The 16370-nt window shown below is 59.0% G+C and overlaps 2 non-coding genes across 2 annotated transcripts; one reads left to right on the forward strand and one right to left on the reverse strand.

Annotated features, from left to right (window-relative positions):
• The first annotated feature begins 10557 nt into the window (after nucleotides 1–10557).
• On the forward strand, nucleotides 10558–10629 carry TRNAH-GUG (transfer RNA histidin (anticodon GUG)). Its single transcript has one exon. It is a non-coding gene; the product is annotated as a tRNA-His (tRNA).
• A 1384-nt stretch (nucleotides 10630–12013) lies between these two features.
• Nucleotides 12014–12095, reverse strand: TRNAS-UGA (transfer RNA serine (anticodon UGA)). The gene has a single exon. It is a non-coding gene; the product is annotated as a tRNA-Ser (tRNA).
• Nucleotides 12096–16370: the final 4275 nt, after the last annotated feature.

Here is a 16370-nt window from a genome sequence, read left to right on the forward strand (position 1 = left end):
AGGCTGCAAAGACCCCGCCCTCTGGCACGTGCTCTCCTTCCGCCGGCAGGCCCGAGTCCAACTGCCGCCGGCGGCAGCACAGGGCAGGGTGGCCCAGGAGGGGACTATACTGGTGCCCCATCAAGGGGCCCAGTACCGGGTCTTCTACACCCTGGGGGAGGCCCGGTGCTTCGGGTGCCGGGCGGCGGGGCATGTCCGGAGGGATTGCCCCCTGGCCCGGCACGAAGAACAGGAGCCCGGGACCTCCTCCGACCCGGGGGGCGTCAGCCACGAGACCGGCGGCGCCCCGACCGCGACAGGCCCTGGGACCGCCCCTCCTCTTTTAGGCCCGGACGGATCCATTGCCGCTCGGGAGTCAGAGGGCGCCCGGCAGCATGGTGCCGGGAGAGAAGTGGGCGCCGGCGCCCGAGCGGGCACAAAAGCCGGGCCCGTGGAGGAGAGGGAGGCAGGGCCGGTGGCAGGACCAAAAGAGGGCCCACCCCAGGGCGGGTCGCCCCTCTCCCTCGCCGCCCCACCCCCCTCCTCCCTCCCTCCCTCCTTGTCGGCCCTATCCCCTGGCCCTTCCTCCTCTACTGCCCAGCCCGCCTCCTCAGAGGACTGGGTATTGGTGGGGGGGAAAAGGAAAAAAGGGGGTGCGCGTGTCCGGCACCCCACCCTGCCGGAGGACGGGGTGGAGGTGCCATGCAAGGCACCCAAGAGATCCGCCAGCCCCGCTCCACCCGCCGAACCCCCGGCTACCAACTGTCTGCCGGGGGTGACGGAGGTTGCCGCCGCAGCGGCCGAGGAGATTAACACCCCCTTGGCCCTGGAGCCAGAGCCAAAAGAGGCTGAGATGGCCCGCCCCGTGCCCGCGCCCTCCTCCGACACCCCTCCGGCCGCTACCCAGGCGGCTGTAATGGAGCGCCCGGAGGAGGTGGCTCCCGACCTCGCCCTCCTCTCACAGGAGGTCGAGGCCCTGGGCCTCACTCCAGTGGCCCTGGACATGGAAGGCCTGCTATTAGAGGCCTGTGGGCCGCCTTTGGACTCTCCCCCACCCCTCCCACTTTCCCCCACCCCTCCCACCAGCGATCCCTCACTTGCCACCTCCTTCTGCCCTGAGCTGTCCCAAGGGGCAACCCCTCCCCCAACTAGGGACGCCCCCCCGGCGGAGGTCGGCCAGCCCCCGGACGCCCTAGGGGAATTAGGGCTCCCCTTGCACCCCCGCTTCGTCCCTGCAACTGAAAACCCTGATACCCTCTCCCCCGACCTGCCGGCGCCTCCCGCTGAGTGTGCCGGCACCTCAACCTCTACCCTGCCATTTCCTCAGGAAGCCCCCCTCCTGGAGACCTCCTTGGCCCGCATTTCCGCCCTTGCTCCCACCTTGGCCTCACTGCTTGCCACCCCCGCCATACCCCTTCCCGGCCAATGCCCCGCTCCAGAACCCGCAATCCCCCCCACTCTAAACCCTCCACTTCCTCCTCCCCCCCCACTCCTTCCTTTCCCTCCCCCCCATGACCTCTCTCTTCCCCCACTGATCTCTACCTCCCCTGCCCCCATACCTCCCCCTCCCTTTTACCCCTGCCCACTCATACCTGCCCCCGAGGATGTAACCCCTCAGGAGGCCCCTCTTGCACTGCCCTCTCCCAGCACTTCCGGGGCTGCTCTCCCTCCGCCGCCCTCATCCCTCCCAAACTTAGGCCCCAGTCCCTCCCCCAACCTCTTCTCTGGCCAGGGGACCCAGGAGAACGCGAGGCCGACGGGTTCTCAAGACCCCGAGACCTCGGCACCCCACGCGCTGGCGGGTGAGACGCGCCAGTTCTTGGAGGACGTTCGCGGCTCCAAGAACAAGGTTACTCTTGCCCTCCAGCGCTGGGGAGATTTTCATTCTGTCCTGGAGTCCGTGAGGGCCCTTCTTAGGGAGGGTAAGGGGACCGGGAAGAGGGACGCCGCGGTCTACCAACGGGCCCGTGGCTTCCGTGACGCCCTCGTCACCTTTGGCGTGGCTCACGGCTTGCTGCGTGGCCCCACGGGAACCGCCGGCGCTCCCTCTGGCGAGGATCCTCCCCAGCCCTCCAAATGGCGCCGTTCATCTTTGCCACACTAAACGTCAGGGGCTGCGGGTCGGGTCTCCGCAGGTGCCGAGTGCTCTCCTTCCTCCGAGAGGGCGGGTACTCGGTCACCTTTCTACAGGAGACCCACACTACTCCGGCCGCCGAAGCCAAGTGGCGGCTGGAGTGGGGAGACGGGGTCCACTTTAGTCATCTCTCGGCCCAGCGGGCCGGGGTAGTGACCCTGTTCTCCCCAGACCTGCAGCCCGAGGTGCTGGGGAGCGTCGAGGTCGTGCCGGGCCGCCTGCTGTATCTCCGGGTGCGGGTGGAGGGGCTGCTTCTTCACCTTGTCAACATCTATGCCCCGACACTCGGCCCGGAGAGAACCCCTTTCTTCCGGCAGGCGGCGGCCTTCCTCGACACCATCGATCCTCGCAAGTGCCTGGTCCTCGGCGGGGATTTCAACTGCACCCTCGAGGAGCGGGACCGCACGGGGACCGAGAAGTGCCAGGCCGCTGCGGATGTCCTCAGGGAGCTCATTAACCGTCGCTCCCTGGTGGACGTCTGGCATGGCCACCACCCGGACGAGGATGCCGGTTTCACCTACGTCCGGGTGGTGGGCCATAAATCTGTACACTCCCGGTTGGACCGCATTTACATCTCGCGGCACCATCTCTCCCAGGCCCACGCCTCCAGCGTACGGCCGGCCCCCTTCTCGGACCACCATCTGGTGGCCGTGAAGGCTTCCCTCTCGCCGGGGAGGCGGGGGTCGACCTACTGGCATTTTAACAACAGCCTGTTGGAGGACGTGGGCTTCGTGGCGTCCTTCCGGGAGTTCTGGCTGGCCTGGCGCGAGCAGCGGCACGCCTTTCCCTCGGCACGGCGGTGGTGGGACCTGGGAAAGGTGCGCGCGCGGCTCTTCTGCCGCGACTATACTCGGGGGGCCAGCCGGCGGCGGGATGCGTTGATAGGGCAGCTGGAACGGGAGGTCCTTGAGCTGGAGAGGCGTCTAGCCGCCAGCCCCGGAGATCCATCCCTCTGCGGCACGTACCAGGAGAAGCGGGACGAGCTCAGGACCCTCGATGCCCATCGGGCACAGGGGGCCTTGGTGAGGTCGCGAATCCAACTCCTGCGGGAGATGGACCGCGGCTCCCGCTTCTTCTACGCCCTGGAGAAAAAGAGGGGCGCCCAAAAACATATCCCCTGCCTTCTGGCGGAGGATGGCACCCCTATTACGGATCCGGCGGAGATGCGCGAGAGGGCTCGCGCCTTCTACGCCGCCCTTTTCTCCCCAGATCCGACTGACGCCGACGCCCGCAGGGCGCTCTGGGACCAACTCCCGTTGGTCAGCACGGGCGACCGGGACCGGCTGGAGCTTCCTCTCACTCTGGCCGAGCTCTCGGAAGCCCTCCGTCTCATGCCCACCAATAAATCCCCGGGCATGGACGGGCTGACCGTGGAGTTTTACCGCATGTTTTGGGACGTCCTCGGCCCAGACCTGCTCGGCGTCTGGGCCGAGGCCCTGCAAAGCGGGGTGCTCCCCCTCTCGTGCAGGCGGGCAGTCCTCAGCCTGCTGCCCAAGAAGGGGGACCCCCGCGACCTCAAGAACTGGCGTCCCATCTCGCTCCTCAGCACGGACTACAAGATCATTGCCAAAGCCATCTCCCGTCGCTTGGGGTCCGTGCTGCAGGACGTGGTCCACCCCGACCAGACCTACACCGTCCCGGGCCGCACCATCCTGCATAATTTGTCCCTGGTCCGGGATCTCTTAGAGCTTGGGTGTAGGGACGGCCTGTCGTTCGCCCTCCTGTCCCTGGACCAGGAGAAGGCGTTCGACAGGGTGGACCACGGGTATCTCCTGGGCACCCTGCAGGCCTTCGGCTTCGGACCCCGCTTCGTCGGGTTTCTCCGGGTGCTGTACGCTGCCTCGGAGTGCATGGTCAAGCTGAACTGGACCCTGACCGCTCCGGTCGGCTTCGGACGGGAAGTACGACAAGGCTGCCCGCTCTCAGGACAGCTGTATGCTCTGGCCATCGAGCCCTTCCTCTGCTCCTTCGGCGAAGGTTGACGGGGTTGGCGCTTCCAGAGGCAGGGCTGCAGCTAGTCCTGTCGGCGTACGCCGACGACGTGCTCCTCGTGGTCCAGGACCCGGGAGACCTGGCGCGGCTGGAGGCCTGCCAAGCTATCTACTCGGCAGCCTCCTCCGCCCGGGTCAACTGGGTCAAGAGCTCTGGCCTGGTGGTCGGGACCGGATGGCCGACGAGCCGCCTCCCACCCGCGCTTCAGGCAATCCGGTGGAGCACGGGTCCGCTGCTCTATCCAGGCGTCTTTCTCTCCGCCACGCATCCCTCTCCACCGGAAAACTGGCAAGGCCTAGAGAGCAGGGTCGCTGAGCGGTTGTGGAGGTGGACAGGGCTACTTCAGTGTCTCTCCCTCCGAGGGAGAGCGCTGGTGTTGAACCAACTAGTCCTGTCCATGCTCTGGCACCGCCTCAGCACCCTGGTCCCACCCCCCGGGTTCCTGGACCAGCTGCAGAGGTCAATCCTGGAGTTCTTCTGGCCAGGACTGCACTGGGTCCCTGCAGGGGTACTCCATCTCCCCCCGGAGGAGGGGGGACAGGGCCTGACCTGCATGCGCACTCAGGTCCATGTCTTCCGCCTCCGGGCCCTGCAGAGGCTTCTCAACACCAACAGTGCAGATAGTCCGGCGTGGAGCACGCTGGCGCACGCTTTCCTCCGCCGTTACCGAGGGCTCCGATGCGACCGGCAGCTCCTCTATTTATCCTGCAGAGACCGTCCGCGAGGCCTCTCGGAGCTGCCGGCCTTCTACCAGGACCTCCTCCGCACTTGGCGGCTGCTCGCAGCCTCCAGGTCCTTAGGGGCCACCGTGGGAGAAGACCTCCTCGCGGAGCCCCTGCTACACAACCCCCACCTTCGTGTGCAGGCGGCGGAGTCTCGCACGGTGCGCCGGAGGCTGGTCCTAGGTGGAATCACCAGGGTCGGAGACCTCCTGGACTACGAGCGGGGGGACTGGATGGAGGCCCCGGCGCTCGCCCAGCGCATGGGGCTCTCCGACCTACGCTCCCCCAGTCTCGTACTCCGGGAGGTGAAGGCTGCCCTGCCCTCCACAGCTCACAGTTACCTCGGCCAGGTCCTGCGAGAGGGTGCACCCCGCCCCCCTCCCACTCCTAGCCCTCCGGACCTCTTCGTGGGCCCCCGGCTCCGCGATCCTGCCTGCCCCCCTCACCCCCATCACCTCAGCCGGCTGCACACTTTCCAGCCGGTCCCCTTCCGAACCGCGCCTCGACACCTTCTGTACGCACTCGTGCTTCACACGCTCCACTTCCCCACCCTCGTGTCCCGCCCCGATCACAAATGGCAGGACCTCTTGCCGTCATCGGAGGGTGGGGAGCCCCGGTGGGCCGGCCTCTACTCCACCTTGGTCCCGCGGCCCGCCGGGGACATCAGCTGGAGAATCCTCCACGGAGCGGTGAGCACGGGCGTGTACCTGGCGCGGTTCACCCCCATCCCGGACACCTGTACATTTTGTGGCACGAGGGAGAACCTGGCGCACATCTACATCGAGTGCGCCAGGCTGCAGCCCCTCTTCCGGCTCCTCCAGAACCTCCTCTTGAGGTTCTGGCTGCACTTCTCCCCACACCTTCTCATCCTCTCACACCCTATCCGTGGCCCCACAAAGTCGCGGGACCTCCTCGTCAGCCTCCTCCTGGCCACGGCCAAAATGGCCATTTACAAAACCAGGGAGGGGAGGCTGGCAGGGGGGGCGACCTGCGACTGTGGGGCCTACTTCCGTTCCTCCCTCCGCTCACGAATCCGAGCAGAGTTCCTCTGGGCGGCGTCCACCAACTCCCTGGACGCCTTTGAGGAACGGTGGGCGCTGTCCGGGGTCCTCTGCTTGGTGTCCCCTTCTGGCTCCCTCATTTTAAACCTTTGACCCTCACTCCCGCCCCTGGTTTTTCTTTCATTGTCCCCCGTACTTACTTGGAACCGGGCTGTTTTTAATGGGTCCCCTCTCATCGTGAGAGGGGCCTTGTAGCCGTGGGCAGGCTATGCCTGCCCACTCCCCCGGCATCCAATATGTACATTAGCATGAGGGCAGCTGCAGCACTTCAAAATTGATGGACCTGGCAACTCATCCCAACAGGGCTCCTTTTTGAAAGAAACCCAACAACTTCAAAGTCCCCTTACTCCCATCTGCTCTTTTGCACAGTCATTTCAAAGTTTGGGGCTAGTGTAAGCACAACCAAAAAAGAACAGTAAAAACAAAAAAAAAACTTTTACACATTTCACCACACAAAAACCTCTACTGAAAAACACACACAAACTGAAAAAAAGAAAAAGAAAAAAGACCACACAGCAACCCCTGTGAAGGAGCTGGCAGGGAAAAAGCAAGTTCTTCTCACATCACAGAGCCCATATGGACAACCCGCAAAGCCTCCCCTTTCTGCAGCCCATTCCCCAGAGGTGCTTCCAGCCGAATTTCAGCACCAGAACCAGAGGCTCCAGGAGCAAAGGCAGCTCGTGGATGAGGGACTCTGGACACACCACGCAATGCATTGTGGGTATGCAAAGGAGCATCACTGACTCTGCCCCAGAGAGCAGAGGAGCCGGGGTCTCCCAGCTGTGGTGGCTGCCCCAGAACAGGGGTGATGACAGTTTTTATGCTGTGCCTCCTTTTTGGCCCTGCACTGAGCTGCTCCCCACAACCTGTGGGAGAACCATAGGAAGAGACGCTGGGGGGGCGCGTGCTGGCGGGGGCTCAGGTGCTGGGCCAGCAGTGGCTCCTCTCTGGGGGAGGGGGAAGTGCTATGAAGCCAGGCCGCCTGCAGTGCCCCTGGGGGACCCTGTGCACCACACTGGGGCACCTGCCAGCCAAGAACCAGCCGCCTCAGCCCAGCAGCAGGGAAGTTGTCACAGGTGCACCTGCCTCCTCCGCCTGCTTGGCCCATCACAAACAGCTCCCATCCCCCAGCTTCTGCTCTGTCCCCTGCGCTCTGGTGCAGAGGCTGAGATTTGGCAACACAGCAGTAGCTGCGGGGGGAGGGGGCAGGGGATGGTGCTGAGCCCTGGGCTGGTCGGGGTCACAGTTATGCCAACGCACATCAGCCCAGCAAACCTGTCCCTCGGCTGAGATCTGGGTACAGAGGGGAAGTGACAGTTGCTACTCGTATTGAACAGGAACAGAGAGAAAGCCGGGCTAGTCTGTGTACTATCAAAGCCAAAGAGCAGTCCAGGAGCACTTCAAAGACTGACACAATAATTGATTAGGTGCTGAGCTTTCATGGGACACAAAAACTCTTCACCTCGTAAATTATCTTGTGCACCTTTAAAGTGCGACTGAACTGCTTTTTTCTCAAAATCATAGAATGGTACAATACTAGGATTGGAAGGGACCTCGAGAGGCCATCGAGTCCATCCCCCGTCCTCATGGCAGGGCCAAGTACTGTCTAGACCATCCCTGACAGACATTTATCTAACCTGATCTTAAATATCTCCAGAGACTGAGATTCTACAGCCTCCCCAGGCAATTTATTCCAGTGTCTGACCACCCTGACACTTCCTACTCCATCACCAGCCTCTCCTGCATGACAGCAGTCACGTCCTGCAGGGTGGTGTGAGCAGTGACAGCAGCAGCTTCCTCCTCCCCACAGTGGCACCAGCACATGCCCCAGCACTGGCCCCATGTGGGCGCTCTTAGGGATGCAGTTCCAGCCCCCTCGCCCTCTGGGGTGGGCCTTTCTGGCTTGTGTACAGGCCTTGTCTGGCCCCTGGACGGTGCAGCTCTGGAGACAGAAGGGGACCCAGGGAAAGGCCATCAGTACCAAGACCTGGCCCTGGGGGCTGTGAGCCCCACTCCACCTTGTCCCCCCATCTGGCCCGGGGTCCCTGAGGGATCTGTGTGGCTGGGGGGTCCCTGCGTGGGTGGGACATATGCAGTGGAGGTCAGCCTCCATCCCTGGGCATGCAGCCTGTGGTGCTGTCCTCAGGGGCAGGTGCTGAGTGTTGCATGAGGCCCCCATTGAGGCTGAGGGAGCACAGCCATGTGGGGTGCATCCAGACTGGAGCCGGTGGCTGTGTGAGTGGGCCACTGCTGGCCTCCCCTCCCCTTGTGCCAGGCATCCAACATGCACGAAACCTACCTTGCTGTCCCTAGAGGAACTCAAGGGAGGCCCAGGTGGAGGGGGCCCAGATGGAGACCTCTGAGGACACAGAGATGATGAGGGCCCCATTGCTGGAACCCCTGTCATGGCTCTGGGTTTCTGTTCCTGTGCCTGTTGGGTGGGAGCTGCTGCCTGCTACTGGTCCTGACACCTCCTGCAGCCCCCTGGCAAGCGCCATCTGACCTGGTGGTTTGTAGGACATGGGTGGTCAGTGCTGCCACCTTGGGTCCCAGGAGGCCGTTGAGCTCCTGGAAGTGGGGCAGGTAGCGGCCACTGCCCCTCGGGTGGCTGGCCTCATCCTGGGCCTGGCAGTTGGCCTGCCACAGTTCCTTCACTTTTCTCCCCAGTAGTTCAGCTGTTCAGGTGGGTGACCCTCGGAGCTCAGGCCAGAGAACAGGCGGCTGAAGGCTGCAGCATCCTGGCACCAGCCAGTCATGTGGAGCAGCAGCTCCTCATTCCCCAGAGTGTCAGAAGTCCTTAAACTCCGTCTCACTCCAGGAGGGGCCCTCGTCTGCGTCCCCTGGCTGGGCTCCTGACACACCTCAGATGGGTTGAAGGTGGCTGGGGCTGAAGAAAGGGGAGGGCAGTAAACCCCGCCAGCTGTCTGGCAGTGTTCCTCACCAGCCTCGGCCCACCGAGCATTCAACAGGGTCTCTGGCCTGGGCGGGGGCAAAGGTGATCTCACAGCTGTCATGATCAAGTGGTTATGGTGTTGGACTAGAAATCCAATACGGTTTCCCTGCGCAGGTTCAAATCCTGCTCACAGCAAGGGCTCTGTTTTAGCCACATCCTGGAACGAGGACACTACAGCAGCACACACCCTGAGACACTGCCCAGGGGCTGTCTGTGACCAGTGTGTGGAAGAGGCCAGGGGAGTCTGTGCCTGGGGGAAATGCTGACCCTGGGGTGTGGTCACTGCTCTGGCTGCTGCTGGGCCCAGCCTGTCTCCTATGTCAGCCCAACAGTGCTACACTCACCTGTGTAATGCCCTGGCAAGGAGTGGGCAGCCCTGGTTCAGCTGCAGCCAGACATAGGGCAGCTGCCTCTAAGGGAAGAGCCTCTTCCCAAGGCTGACTCAGGGGCTCTGGTCTCTCCCAGCTCCTGAGCTGTGCAGTACACAGCTGGGAAAGGGGCAGACACTTGCCCAAGGGGGAATGAAAGTCACAATCTCCTGTCTGCCCCCACAGCAATAGACTGATCTACACAACCAGACACAGGCCAGCATCCCTTCCTATGGTTCTCCCACAGGTTGTGGGGACCAGCTCAGTGCAGGGCCAAAAAGGGGGCACAGCATAAAAACTATCATCACCCCTGTTCTAGGGGCAGCCGCCACAGCTGGGAGACCCCAGCTCCTCTGGTCTCTGGGGCAGAGTCAGTGATGCTCCTTTGCATACCCACAATGCATTGCGTGGTGTGTCCAGAGTCCCTCATCCACCAGGTGCCTTTGCTCCTGGAGCCTCTGGTTCTGGTGCTGAAATTCGGCTGGAAGCACCTCTGGGCAATGGGCTGCACAAAGGGGAGGCTTTGTGGGTTGTCTGTGTCATCACTGTGATGTGAGAAGAACTTGCTTTCCCCCCACTCCAGCTCCTTTAGCTGGTTTGGTGTGTAATCTCTTTCTTGCTTGTTTAATTTTTGTTTGTTTGTTTATAAAGCTGTCTGTGCAAAGAAGCATGTGAGAATTTTTATCCAGTTTGTGGTTGATGTGTGTTAATAGTTTGATTTTTATGTGTATTTCCTTGAATGTTTCTTGCTGTTTAACACCATTTTTTTTCAAATTTGCTTGCTGTGCGGTCTGGATATTCTGTGATTTTATTAAACTTTTTGTGTGTTGTATAATTTTTGTTCTTTTAAGTTGTGGGTCACTGTATTCTGGAGGACCAGGGTGGGTAGGTAGTAGGTTGAGGGCTCTATTTGCGTCAAAGGAGACACATTGTAAAAAGCCAGAGGTTTCTCTCTTTCCAGAAGAATGAGGCACTTTCTAGCACAGAGAATGTGTGTTATGTAGAAGTGCAGCAAAAGACAGAACCATCTGTTTCCCACCTGAGGCAACTCCCCCAGCCTTTTCTAATGTGGGCTTCTTTAACATTGTACATTCCTCTAATGCTGCCCTGACTGTACTTGTATCGAGGGCCAAAAGGAAAAGCCCCTTTTACCAGCACAAGTTGGATGAGCATCAGGCTCTTTATCTGGCAGTGCCGGGCTCAAGTCCTTCTCTGGGCAGCTGGCTGTTAATTTGCTTTGTGCCCTGGTGCCCAAAGAGTCCTGCCTGCAGCTGGAGCAATGGTCCAGGCTCCAGACTGTGGGGTGATGCCCAAGAAAAGAAAGCTTACGAGAAAGCTTCCCCAGCTGGCCATGATTTTACAGTGGTTAGTACTCTGCACTGTGGCTGCAGAAACCTTGGTTCAAATCCAAGTCATGGCAGTAATAGCCCACCACAGGGCTGGTTCTGCTTTTATTTTCCCCAAAAGGGCGGTGAAGAACTGCAACGCGTTACCTGAAGAGGTGGTGAAATCTCCATCCCTGGAGGTTTTTAAGCCCTGGCTTGACAAAGCCCTGGCTGGGATGATTTAGTTGGGGGTTGCTCCTGCTTTGAGGAGGAGGCTGGACTCAATGATCTCCTGAGGTCCCTTCCAGCCCCAGGATTCTGTGGTTCTAAGCCCATAGCCACAGGAATGGGCCTGGAAAGCAGATTGTCTGTCTGGTGGAAGCTTTGTAGGGCCAGGTGCTGAGAAAGCCCCGGGCAGAGAGAGGGAGTCCTGGGAGACACAGGATCTGCAGAGAAGCAATGAGGACACAGTCCATGCTGCCAGCTGAGGGTGAGAGGTGTCCAGAGGGCAATGCCAGCCAGCCCCAAAGGGTGAGGGGCAGGTGGGGAGGGCTGGAGCCATTGTTCAGGGCTCTGCTTCCTGCAGTCTGAGTTCAATGTCAGAGGCACCTCCTGGGGCTGCCTGACTGAGGCACAGCCCTAAAGCTCTCTGAGCTGCTTCCCTCTCCTGTCCTGCACGAGAGTGAGTGGGGTGACTGGCGCCTGGTGGAGCCAGGTCTTTGGCCCAGCCAGATGGAAGGGTTCAGGCGATCGGTTGGTGCGCTGGAACTTGGCAGTGTGCCCAGAGATCCCTGGAGTCCTGATGCTGGTGTGATCTTGTGAGCCTGGGGCGGCCCTTCCTGGCAATGCCGTATCTCTCCTGCTGAAGGCTCTGGTGCAGTGAGAAGTGATTTAAACTCCCCACTCGCATGTACACAGTGCTCTTCTGACCCCAATAGGCCCCCTGCCGCCCATCCCTGCAGTGTGGGGAAAAAAAAGTTTGTGATCAAGAGAAAACAAATGAAGAGGACGGGAGGAGTTACAAGGCAGGTCACAGACATACAAAGCCTTCAGAAGCCTTCATCCACGCCGTGCTGGGGAGTTTGCAGGCCTGATATTCCCTCTGCAGCACACCCCCAGGTGGGGCAGGTCATTCAGTGCTTTTCTCAGAGCTCTGCTTCTCGAAAGTTTACCCCAGAGGGGAGGAGCAGGAACCTGGGAGAGGTGCAGCCTCCCTCTGACCTTCCTGGTGATATGTGGCTTGTGTTTTCTCTGTCCCAGCCACAAGCTGCCCAACACGTAACCTGGAAGCCTCAGGGTTATGTGCATGGACATGGCCAAACCGACCTGCTGAGCCTTCAGCTGGGCCAGCAGCAGCGACCCAACCACAGTCTCCCCAGCCCTATTATACACACTGCTCACAGACAGCCCCTGGGCAGTGTCTCAGGGTGTGTGCTGCTGTATTGTCCTGGTTCCAGGATGTGGCTAAAACACAGCCCTCGCTGTGAGCAGGATTTGAACCTGCACAGGGAAACCCTATTGGATTTCAAGTCCAATGCCTTAACCACTTGGCCATCACAGCTTCAAGGCTATTTTTTCCTGCAGGCCAGAGACCCTGGTGAATGCTCGGTGGGGGAGAAGGAGGTTCACTGGCCCTGGGGCAACTTGTCACTTGATAGCTGTGTTTTGAGCACACTGCTGTACGCCAGTGAAACATGGACTTTGCACTCAAAACAAGAGCAGCGGCTCAACACATTCCACATGCGCTGCCTTAGGCGCATACTCGGTATCTCATGGCAGGACAAGGTCCCCAGTAGCGCAGTGCTTGAGAGGGCACCGCCTCCACGGTCACCCTTCTCAAACAGAGGCATATGCGCTGGCTGGGCCACGTCTCACGCATGACGGATGGCCGAATACCGAAGCACCTCCTCTTCGGCCAACTGGCGTCTGGAAAGAGGCCGAAAGGGCGACCTCAATTGCGCTACAAGGACACGTGCAAGTGTGACCTCAGTGCTCTCTCTATCAGTGCGAACACCTGGCATTCGCTCGCCTCAGACACGCATGTCTGGAAACAGGGAGTGAAGGAAGCGCTTGTTATGTATGAAACTACCTTGGTGAAGGAAGCGGAAGGCAGGAGAGCCCTCAGAGAGGTCCGTGCCCGTGACCCCAGAGCGACGTCTGCCTCCTGCTGCTCACTGTGCGGAAAGGACTGCCACTCCCGCCTTGGATTGCACAGCCACAGGAGACACTGCGCGAATCAGTCCAGCTGGGGCGCAAACCCAGGATCCCTTGGGATCGAAGGATGCCTACAACTAATGAAAAAAGAACCGGGGTGGGGTGGAAACCACATGCTCAGTAATTCATATTTCTGCATGTTGCCCTTTTAGCCCCCCTCCCACCCCACCCCCTCCTAAAGAGGTGTGGGTGCTGTAGTGGTTAGCATGGCTGCTTCCCATGGAATTGGTCTGGGTTCAGTTCCCAGCTAGCATAGCTTTGCTTCTTACTTCCTCTTCCCCCAGCAAGTGCTCTGTTGGAACTGGAGAGCAGGGATGATTTGCTCCTTGGTGAGATGGGGGGTGTTGGAGTTTAAACCTGTGGTGCTTGGTGTGAGCTAAGATCTGTTGGTCAAAGCTTTCAGACAGCTTATGTGCAATCCCTTTACTGTGGTCAAAGGGGGCCCAGAACACGGGGAGAGCAAAGCAGCTGGTCACCAGGAGCTTCAGGTGTCTCCAAACAGACCTACCCACATGGAAAGGAGAAGTGGGAGGAGAAGAGTGAAGTCAAGCTGCCTCCTGGGGGCTGAGGCAACTCAAGGCCTCCTGGGGCTGCTCTGCTCCAGTGGAGTAGTGGTAGAAATGCCGTCACCACCAGGTTATGGGAGTTTGCCGACTTCTCAAGAAAACTGGCAGCAGAAAACTCCTGAATATTTAATACCCAGCCAGCAGTTCCCCTCTTTCTATTCTTTCCAAATACCTACAGAGAGCCTCTGGTGCCCTTTCATGTGAGAACAATCTCGTGACTGATGCTCACCTGCCCCGACTGCCCTGGCTAGACAAGTGTCAGGTGTGAAGAATCAGAACTCTCCAAGCAGAAATCTCCATCCAGCCCTTCAACACACACCATCCCCTCCCCTTCTCAGTAACACTTTTCCCATCACACTTTTGACCCTCCATCTTTTGTCCTTGTGTAAGTGAGGAACACGAACGCTGAGCTCTCCATTTTCTTACTGTCCCCTGGATATACGTAATTCATGTCTAGGCCCAGTGCACAGATGGAGCTGATGTGGAAAGACATAAGACATAAGAACGGCCATACTGGGTCAGACTAAAGGCCCATCGAGCCCAGTGTCCTGTCTGCTGACAGTAGCCAATGCCAGGTGCCCCAGAGGTGCTGAGGGGGACAGTCAGCTGGGGAAGGGTTATTTTCTCTCCTCTCTGGGGAGGTGGGGATAGAACTGAAGAGAAGAAAATCCACTTCCACTCTCTGAGGATGATGGAAATACCAATTTCTCCTCTCTTCACTTGTACGAGAGCTGAGGACAAGAAAAGACTTTTCCTGCCTTAGGCCAGGATGTCAAAGGAAACAGAACGAGAGAGAGAGAGAGAGAGAGAGAGAGAGAGAGAGAGAGAGAGAGAGAGAGAGAGCAGAGCCCTGGCTGAGTGTGTCTTGGGGTCATGACTTCAGCTATTTTGAATATTTCAAAAAGCTCTTTTGACATAGGGACTGTGTAGGGAGTGAATAGCACCTTGTTCAAAATAAACCATAGTCCTTCCAATGACTGTATTCAGAATAGGCTTCGGTGTCTGCAGCTGCTGTATGTCAAAATAGCTGAGCCATATTTTGAAATCCATATTGTGTGTAGCTGTGCTATGTTGGAATCGGCTATTCTGGAACAGCTCTTCTGGAATACCTCACTCAGGAATAATGCTGCTGTGCAGACATAGCCTTTGGCTGTGTCGACATGTGCCGCTTCTTCTGGAAGCCTCAGGCTAATGAGTTATCTCTAAGATGCTAATGAGGCATGGATGCAAATTTTCCACACCTCATTAGCATATCAGCACATGGATCGGAGTCCAGAAGAAGCTCTTCCTGACTCCGAAGTACACGTGCAGACGTCCGGCCTGCGGGGATCTTCTGGAAGGAAACCCACCTGTGCCCCAAACTCCCTCACCCGTGTCCCCAGAGCTCTGAAGTCGCTCTTGACCTGCTGAGCATCACACTTTGCCGTATCATTAGTGCCCACATGGATAAGAAGCACAGGATAGTAGTCAGAGGGACGGATTATCCTTGACAACACCTCTGTAATGTTTTGGATACGGGCCCCCGGCAGGCAGCTCACCTCCCGAGATGAACTGTCAGGGCGACAGATGGGCACCTCCTTCCCCCTTAGAAGAGAGTCCTGAGCACCACTAATCTGCACTTCCTCCTCGCAGTGGTGGCAGCAGACTTCCCAGCCATGGGGGCACGAGGCTTCTCCTCTGCTGTGTGGGGCGATTCTTTGTCTCCTGTATCAAGTACAGCACGTAACGGTTTCCGAGTACCACGGCGGGAGGGTTCGGAGCAGGGGTGGAACACTGCCTGCTGCCAGCAGTAACCAGCTGCCAGTGTCCCTCCGATCTATCTCCTCCTCCACCAGTGGTTTATCAGCCATCCTGTGTCCTGGGACAGTCACCTCAGCTGTCTCCACATGAATACTGTCCAGGAGCTGCTCGTGGAGTCGGGTACTCCTCAACCTGGCCACCTCCTCCTGTAGCTCTCCCACTTGCCCCCTGTGAGATTCCACCAGCAGGCACCTTTCACACTGGATGGTGCCCCCAGCCTGGGTATCAGTGAGTGGGAATTGCAAGTCACAGTCCCTGCAAAGCCGCACCAGCATCTGGGCAGAGGCATCCATGGCCAGGCAGTCTGTCTGGCTACAGGCGCAGGTGAAGGAGACAGGAGTCGTGTTCGCACAGGTGTTGGGGGTCTTCCTAACCATCGTAGGCCTCCCTCTGTCACACTCCCTCTTCATGTCCCAGTCTGCAGCTCCCTGTCCGTGTCTCTCCCCTGGTCGCCCTTGCCTCTGACTTTCAAAGCCGACTGGCCTGGGTCAGGCCCTCTCCCCTGGGAGTCACACAGCGGAAGGCTGATGAAGGCAATCAAGGGAACAAAGGTGAGGCAGGCATCCCACCCGCCTCAGAAACTGAAACTGAAACTCACCCACCTGAAATCAAAATGGCAGTTCAAATTCAAACAGTTAAGCACACGCACTCACTCACGCACTCACCCGCCCCAAAAGCCAGCGCTCTCACCTGGTAGCTTCTGCCGCGGCAGGATCACTTGCTCTGCCTCCGAAACTCCCCTGTCTGCAGCTCCCTGTCCGCTTCGCCATGGTGTCTAGCCCCGAGCTGAGACTCCTTTCTGCAGCCCTATTGGCAGCGTCCCAGAGCAGTTGATTGACTGGCTGACCCTGCTTTAGGCAGCGGCAGAAACAAAAAGTTGTGTTAACAACCAGGGTGAACTTGCAAATGTTACAGCTTCTTAGCAAGGGCGCTGATGAGCTCTGTCCCTGAACAACCTGCAGCAGAGAGAAAAATCAGGCAGAAGTTCTCTGTCTGAGCTGGAGCTCACAGACGCAATGGATGCCTGTTTCCCTCCCATGCGACTCAGCAGGCGCAGTTACAGTCCCCTCGAACTGGCACACCAGTGTGAATCTGATAAACTCTTGCTCGAGCTGGAGCTGCTGAGCTGTCAGCCGGCACTTTAATGGAGTGGGCCATTTTGTTAATGACCATTTGCATGGCCATTTCGAAGTGTTTGGCTTGTGCAGACGTAGCCTTAGAAAGACGAAGTTTTCACAGCTCAGAAGAGAAAAATT

This window comes from Carettochelys insculpta, chromosome 7 (assembly GCF_033958435.1).
Source record: "Carettochelys insculpta isolate YL-2023 chromosome 7, ASM3395843v1, whole genome shotgun sequence".
NCBI lineage: Eukaryota > Metazoa > Chordata > Testudines > Carettochelyidae > Carettochelys > Carettochelys insculpta.